The sequence below is a fragment of the Hemitrygon akajei genome, chromosome 15 (assembly GCF_048418815.1).
Source record: "Hemitrygon akajei chromosome 15, sHemAka1.3, whole genome shotgun sequence".
NCBI classification, from domain to species: Eukaryota; Metazoa; Chordata; class Chondrichthyes; order Myliobatiformes; family Dasyatidae; genus Hemitrygon; species Hemitrygon akajei.
In genome coordinates, this window is record NC_133138.1 from 26,698,621 (window position 1) to 26,707,263 (window position 8,643).

General features: G+C 42.4%; 1 long non-coding RNA gene across 2 annotated transcripts in view; it reads left to right on the plus strand.

The window, feature by feature from the left end:
* Window positions 1-1,139: 1,139 nt before the first annotated feature.
* The window catches only part of LOC140739569 (uncharacterized), a 25,681-nt gene continuing 18,177 nt past the window's right edge, over window positions 1,140-8,643 (plus strand). Inside the window, exons 1-2 of one of the 2 annotated variants that reach the window (XR_012101673.1) lie at window positions 1,140-1,323; window positions 1,478-1,601. This is a non-coding gene — a long non-coding RNA (uncharacterized lncRNA). Of the gene's footprint in view, window positions 1,324-1,477; window positions 1,602-7,402; window positions 7,478-8,643 lie in introns of both variants that reach the window. The other variant, XR_012101672.1, reaches the window with a different exon arrangement.

Genomic DNA, 8,643 nt, shown 5'->3' on the forward strand with positions numbered 1-8,643 from the left:
TGTTACAGCTATATAAGACCCTGGTCAGACCCCACTTGGAATACTGTGTTCAGTTCTGGTCACCTCACTACAGAAAACTATAGAAAGGGTGCACAAGAGATTTATAAGGATGTTGCCGGGATTGGGGAGCATGCCTTATGGGAATAGGTTGAGTGAACTTGGCCTTTTCTCCTTGAAGCGACGGAAGATGAGAGGTGATCTGATAGAGGTGTATAAGATGATGAGAGGCATTGATCGTGTGGATAGTCAGAGGCATTTTCCACAGCGCTGAAGTGGCTAACATGAGAGGGCACAGTTTTAAGGTGCTTGGAAGTAGTTATAGAGGAGATGTCAGGGGTAAGTTTTTTATGCAGAGAGTAGTGAGTGCGTGGAATGGGCTGCCAGCAATAGTGGAGGAAGCGGATACAGTATTCTCTTTTAAGAGACTCCTGGATAGGTACAGGGAGCTTAGAAAATAGAGAGCTATCGGTAACCAGAGGTAATTTCTAAAGTAAGTACATGTTCGGCACAGCATTGTGGGCTGAAGGGCCTGTATTGTGCTGTATGTTTTCTATGATTCAGTGTTTCTAAACCCATGCAGTTACTGGGAGAACATATAAACTCCTTACAGGCTGTGGCAGAAATTGAACCAGGGTCGCCTGCACTGTAAAGTATTGTGCTAACAATTACTCTACCATGTTGCCATGGAAGCAAAAGCATACTCCACTGTTCATCGAGCTTACGCCCAATCCTCTGCCTACCTATTTTATCCCTTACTTCCCTCAATATCCAGATGAACACAATGATTGAGTTCATAGTCCTCTGGAATAAAGATTTTAAAAGGTCCTCCACCATCGGAATGAAAATCTCAGCCCGAAATAGTTTACCTATTGATTCCAAAATCCGAGGAAACATCCTCCCTTCACCTAACAAGCCCTTTTAAGAACTTCATAAGTATTTTAAAGCCAGCTTGCAATAAAGCAAAACAATGTCGATCTGAACAGACTTGTTGAACCTGAAACAATGGCTGATGAAAAACTTGGAATTGATAATGAGAGCATGAAGTTAAGCAGGTGTCAGCAGCAATGCCTTGGGTCTGTTCAAAGTACAAATAGCAAACAATTGACTCTTATCCAAGAACGAATCCAAACAGAGTAACAAAAAGTGGTGGGGATGTTCTAGAGATGGGCAGCACAGAAGTACAGTAGTAAGCAAAACACTATTACGGTGCCAGCGGATCAGTTCCAATGCTGTGTGTCAGCAGTTACATGTTCTCCCGCAGACCGAGTGGGGCTCCTCCAGGTGTTCCAGTTTCTCCCACGTTCTAAAGACATACAGGTTAAGGTTAGTAAGTTATGGGCATGCTTTGTTGGTGCTGGAAACATGGCAACACTTGTGCGCTGCCCTCAGACAGTATTGGTTGTTAACATAAACAATGTATTTCACCTTTATGTTTTGATGTTTCAATGTACTTGTGAAAAATAAAGCCAATCTTCAGTCTTTTTAGATGTAAGTCATACATTGGATTCAGATGAAAGGGCAGCAAACATACAACAAAGACAAGATGGCCTGGAAAAGACCTGGAAAATACCTTTCAAGGACTCCATAATGAAAATTGATGGGTGAGAAGTGAAGACAACATTGAGGATCTTTTCCCTTTCCCCATTCTGGCTCCATACTTAACCTTTCTCCACATCTACCCATCATCTCTCTGTGGTGTCCCCCACTTCTCTTTCTCCCATAGCCCACTCTCCTCTCCAATCAAACTCCATCTTCTTCAGCCCTTTACGTTTTCCACCAATCACCTCCCAACTTCTCACTTTATTCCCTGTCCCCCACCCACCTACTTCCCTCCTCAGCGACTTTCACCTATAACTTCCAGCTTGTACTTCTTCCACTTCACCCGCCTTCTTATTCTAGGTTCTTCCCCATTGCCTTCCAGTCCTGATGAAGGGTCTCACTCTGAAACGTTGGCTCTTTATTCCTCTTCATAGATCCTCTCTGACCTACTGAGTTCCTCCAGCATTTTGTGTAGGTTGAGAATATTTTGGCTTCAAATATCAAGGAATCATAAAAACATAAGCTCACATAGCTATGAGAGAGGAAAGGTTTAGGTAGAATGCCAGGTACATCATTGTTCCCACTACAGAAAATTTGAAAAGCATGGGATGGGATTACTGTTTGTTTTGGAAAATGAGTATTTTGGTTTTGATTTGGCCCATTTCATTTAGAAATAAGAAAGATTCATTCATGAATTAATTGTGGCAGATTAGTAATCCTACAATTATTTAAGGACTTTATAGAGGAAAGGGCAGAGGGAGATTCGATATAAGCTTTCAGGTGATGGAAGTTAAAAGCAGATACCTGCAGTTTTAGAAGGGAAAGGGCAACTGTTGTGTAAAATATTCAGTAATATTTGAGTAATATTGTAAATACATTGCTTGATTAAGCATTTTTTGTTGTTTACGTAATGCACTGTGGATTATATGTAAAAGTATGTGAATGGCATCCGCCAATATGCCGCCCCATCATACGTGTGCACCTCACTAAAAGTAAAAATGAGAATGAACACAAGTCCGTGTTTTCTTTCAATTCGTTTTGATGTTTTGGAGTTACAAAATATAACATCAGCCATTTCCAGTGTTAATCAGTAATGGGGCCTGTAGATTTCAGTAAGTATATGCTCAATGTAGCAATAAATCAGCATAAGGTTGTTTTAAAAGAAGCAAAGAAAAACATTTGAGATTAATATGGGTTCAGTGACAAAGTCCCTGATACCTCTGAGGAAATTTTGACTTCACGGGCAATGGAGCAAGGAAGGTAACATGAAGACATCATTAAGAAGGCAGGCTCAGTCGTAATGACAAGGGAATTATCAAACTCCTCCCACTTGCTGCTGTAGTTGAGGGTGGAGAAGTTTATAAGATGAATTATGTAAGGAGTAATGTTCAAAATATTGTAACTCTATCAACACTGTGGCATTGTTGTATCTGTTTAAATTGGTAATCTGAGAGATCCAGTAAAAGGCATGAACGATAAAACAAGATTATACTTGTATTGTGCATAAATAGATCAACTGAACTGCAAAACTGAACCTGAAAATTGCAGCCTCTGTATGACTTATTTCCCCATGTATGCCTTTACACACACAGTTCTTATGAGGGGGGAGGGTATTTCAGTTGAACATGGTGAAAGTTAAGCTGACATTTAGCTTGTGCCAAAAGCTTGGCAAATAGCTCACAGTTGAAAGAGGAGGAAAAAAGTCTGCAATTCTCTTTGCTCTCACATTTCTTTTAACAGCACATCTTCTGTCTGGGTACATTGCACCCTTCAAGAATAAATATCAAATTTAACATTTGCAGGTAACAGGTTTTCATAAAGCAGAAAGGTCCCATTCTGTTGTAGGCCATTGAAATGTAATATTGCTCTGCTGTTCTCTCTTCTCTATCATAGACATTTCCTATAGCTCTGTGGAATATGTCCCTTTGCTTGCATTCTCTCTCTCTAAATGCTTCTATTAATCTTTCAACCAGATGGTTTCCTTGTCAGCATAACACAACACAAATCCTGCCCTCATCCTATCAGAGATATTCCCTTTATCCTATTGATTCCTTCTCAACACTCCCTGCACCGCAAAACTAACACTTGTTTTGTCTTTGTCTCAGTTCTGTTGAAGGGTCGAGGACCTGAAATATTAGCTCTTCTCTTTTTACAGAAGCTTCCCAAACTGCCTGGTGTTTCCAGTATTTTTGGGGAATTTATTTCAGGTTTTCAGAATCTGCAGCTCCTTTGGTTTTTCATTACATTTGCTTTCCCAGAATACCCTATGATTATGATTATGGTTTGGCCAAGGTGTTAGTGTGAGGTAGTCTGTCAAAGGATAGCTAAACCTTCACGCAGTTTCACTTAGCTATATTCATAGGTATTTGTGTATGGTTGAATGACAATTAACCACAGGGAAGGACTTCGCATGCTGGGACAGGCATGTTCTTATCTCACTGGGGTATGAGGCTGCCAGCTACCCTCAACTGGTTTAGCCAGCTCGTTGAAGCGGTGTACTGGGAAGTGGTTGCTGTTGCATGAAAACAGCCACTTGAAGCCACAAATGAATGTCTGGTGGGGACCAAAGGTGAATGAGCTGTCCCAGAATAGATACGACAAGCCCCTTCATTAGAGGTGCTCCCCCTCCCTGGACACTCCATACACTGAATCAATTCCTTTATCGATCACTGTTACGAACATATATCATGGGGCACTGTGTGTTTCCAGTATTTTTCTGATTTGTTTCACATTTTCTCTGGGTATGATAATCATTATCAAGCAAAAATCAGGGTTCAGATCTTTTCCCGTAGAAAATTGTTCAGGAATAAATTTGCTGCAAATATGGAGATGGAGAAAGAAAGAAATTCTGTTGCATGGTGCAATAATTGTATTGATTGATTGATTGTGGAAGGAAGTTGTGGCAGGATGGGTTGCGGATGATACGAAGATTGGAGGAGTTGTAGATGGAGCTGTAGGTTGTCAAAGGTTACAAGAGGATATAGACAGGAGGCAGAGTTGGGCAGAAAAGTTGCAGATGGAGTTCAATCCGGATAAGTGTGAGGTGATGCATTTTGGAAGGACAAACCAGAAGGCTGAGTATAGGGTTAATGGTCAGTTACTTAAGAGTGTGGATGAACAGAAGGACCTTGGGGTTCAAATCCATACATCCCTCAAGGTCGCTGCACAAGTTGATAGGATAGTTAAGAAGGCCTATGGGATGCTAGACTTCATTAATAGGGGTACTGGGTTCAAGAGTAGAGAGGTCATGTTGCAACTCTACAAATCTCTGGTGAGACCACACTTAGAGTATTGTGTTCAGTTCTGGTCACCTCATTATAGGAAGGATGTGGAAGCTATGGAGAGGGTGCAGAGGAGATTTACCAGCATGTTGCCTGGATTGGAAAACAAGTCTTATGAGGCAAGGTTAGCAGAGCTGGGACTTTTCTCTTTGGAGCGTAGAAGGATGAGAGGGGACTTGATGGAGGTCTACAAGATTATGAGAGGCATAGATAGGGTGGATAGCCGGTACCTGTTTCCCAGGGCACGATTGGAAACACCAGAGGGCATATGTACAAAGGTAAGGGAGGGAAGCTTAGGGGAGACATCAGGGATAAGTTTTTTACACAGAGGGTTGTGGGTACCTGGAATGACTTGCCAGGCATGGTAGTGGAGGCTAAAACATTAGGGGTATTTAAGAGCCTCTTGAATAGGCACATGGATGAAAGAAAAATAGAGGGTTATGGGGCAGTGTGGGTTTAGTACCTTTTTTAAAGGAATATATGGGTCAGCACAACATCGAGGGCTGAAGGGCCTGTACTGTGCTGTAGTATCCTAGTGTCCAGTGTCTAGATTGTTCATCTCATCTGATAATGACAATGAGTCCTGTACAGGAGAATTTTTTAAGTGAAAAAACCATTGAACTGGGCAGTTCCACTGTCTCAATACAGTGGTAAGAGCAGTCATCACAACTGGAGACTTCCTTCTTTACAGTGGCTGACCATGACTCCTGTGCCTTGTCATGCCCTTTGCTCTCCACAAGGTGCAGCAGAACCACCTTCCTGGCCGATGGATCTCACTACTGATCTCATCCACCCAATCTGCCGGAGCTGGTTTCACATGTTAGGACAGGCACATCCCTATCTCACCATGGTATGAGGCCTGCCGGCTACCAGCACCTGGTTTAGCCCACCTGTATTGGGGTGTGCCTGCTATCACGTGCAAACTGCTACATGGAGCCACAGGTGGGAGTGTAGTGTCTGGAGTGGACCAAGGGTGAGTGAACTGTCCCAGAATGGACACAAACCCCTTCTCCGGAGGCGGTACCCCTCCCTGGAAACCCCAAACACCCCCACTGAAGTTATATGGTGATGAAATAGCAAGGAAAATGGAGGACCAAATATCAGACATCTAAGGAAGGGTTGGGAGTTCAAGAAGAAATGGTTAGGAGATCAAGGTGGAAAGGTGTGAGGGGTATGGATGGTGGTGGATAAAAGGGAGAGGACTTTGTGACCTTTTCAGTGATCGAGATGACTGAGATCAAGTGAGATACAGAGTAATAGAGTACTACAGCCAGAATCAGGCCCTTTGGCCCATCTAGTCCATGCTGACCCATCTACCTGTACAAGACCATATAACGCTCATCCACAAACCTATCGAGACTTTCTGTATCTACCACATCTGCTGGTAGCACATTCCACACTCGCACTGCCCTCTGAGTGAAGAAGTTAATAAGGTGAAGGAAGTGGTGGAGTCTTCTTCCCTACTGCGCTGCTATTTAATTTCTTTTTAACACATTTCTGCACAAAGATCTTCTACTCTCACAGTGACTGTTGAGTGAGTCTCCAGATGGCTATGGATCAGGAGAAGTGACCCATGGACCAATGCTGCTGCGACACAAGACAGGGTTTGATCAACCCTGGCTGGGTCATCTGTGTGAGGGAGTCCGATGTTGAAAGGCCTGAAACACCCGGTGACCTCAAGTCCCAACACTGCTGATGTGTCCCTGTGCATCCTATGATATATCTCAGCCTCCAATACACAATGTTTAAGATTTTCATTTTAATTTGTTACTTAGTCTAGGTTAGGTTAGGTTTTCCTATGGAATTATTTAGTTTAAGGTTTCCTATAGTTTCCAAGTGTTAAACTTGATTGCTAAGCATTTATTTATGGAGTCAATATTAAACTTTCAGAATAGCTCCAAAACATAATGCAGGCAAATGCTAATTTTTGACTGACGTGGGATTGTGGGTGAAGGTTGGAAGAAAAAAATAGTCCATTGGAAGAAGAGTTAGAATAAAGATTCAAAGTTAAAAAAGAAATCAGAAGAGAGAATCATAAGGTTCTCCCTACCATCCATTTGGAGACATTTCTCCATTCATCCAGCATCCTCTTTGACTTTCTACCATCAGGCAGGAGATTACTATGCATAAAAACAAGAATGGTCAGGTTGGGAAATGGCTTCTTCCCTCAGGTCATTAGGCTTCTGAGCTCCTGGCTGCATTGCATTCAAAGTGTCACTGGTTAATCTGTTCTGTACTTAAGAATATTTAACTTATGTACTTCAGTTTGTTATTTATGCATGAATCATCTGTAGATTTTATCCTTACCTTCATAAGTTATTGTGCATTATGTGTACTACTATGTTTTACATCCTGGTTCAGAGAAACATCATCTCATTTGACAATATGCCTGTATATAGTTAAATGACAATAAATTTGTCTTGACTTGAAGAGGAAAGGGAGGCATGTATCCGGATAAGGACAAAAATAAGTAATTCACTTACCTTTCAAATTTTATGTAAAACCACAAGACATTGTGTAAGAAAAATGAGGATTAAACGGTGTGGCGCTTTAGTTAAATTAAATTCTGTATCTATTTCTAGTCACCAAGTGCTGAGATCAATGTCATAAAGAGGCAGGGGCTACTCGCTAATCTCAAATTTGGATTATGAAGAAAGGTAAGAGAAAATTGGGCCTATCAATCTGAAAATAAGACATCAGAGAGTTAATGCTACATTTTTACAATAGCTATAAAGTTATAAAATTCTTAAGGCTGCCATAGCTGGGGTGGGGGGAGGAAGCTTTACTACCTATTAAATGTTCCCAGAGGTGTGTGTCTCAAATAGCCTCTGACAACTAAGTTCGGGTCCTGGTCTTCACACGTGGCTTAACTATGGAGCCCAGTGGATCTAGCTCCACTGACAGGATAAGGGGCAAAGGTGGGTTACTGGCGTCTTCACACCAATCGCTGCAGGCAGATCGGACTTGTCAGCTGTGGGTTAGCAGCTCATCTAGGAGAAGGAAAACTCTGATCTCAAACTTCTGCTTCCCAGTGGCTATGCCCACTCATGGAGAAAGTTTCAGGAGTAAACCCTAAGGAAAAATCAGAGCTGGAGTTCCTAAGGCAGTCTTACATTGAGTTCAATGCGAACTTGCAGCTCCTGCGACACCACTGTGTTGGTCTCAGTAGTTCCTCTGAAATGGTCAGCTGCGTGGAGAGGGGGAGCTTGCTACATAGGCAACAGCATGCTCTCCATATCGTATTACCCTGGCTTGCGTATCATGCAGACAGCTAGGGCAATGTCCATGGTCGACCCCAACCAACAGAAGGATGAAAAATAGAATTTCCATTTTTTTCCATAAATTGCAGGAGCTGAACTCAAGTTGGAATTAGAAAAAGGCAATTTTAAATGAAGCATCATAGATCGAATTTGTATGCACAGTACTGTAGTAATTTTATGTACTGCACTGAACTGCTATCACAAAAAAAAAAAATTTCATAACGTGTGAGTGATGATAGAGCTGACTCTGATATGGGTCACTATTGAGAGTGGGAAGGGGGCAGGGAGAAGGGAATCATGGTTGAGAAAAGGGTAAGGGAGAGGGGAGAGAGTGGGAAGCGCCAAAGAGACATTCTGTAATGATCAATAAACCCATCGTTTGTAATTAAATGACCTTGGCTGGTGTCTCACTGCTGGGTGTATCTGCACCCGTGCCACACATCCCCCACCCCAGCACTCCTCCTCTGTCACCTGTCCCACCACCCTCCCGCAGTGTTCCATCCTCACCATTCCCAACATCCTTTGCTCCCACCAGATTTACAAATTCACTCTCGGGGGTGTGT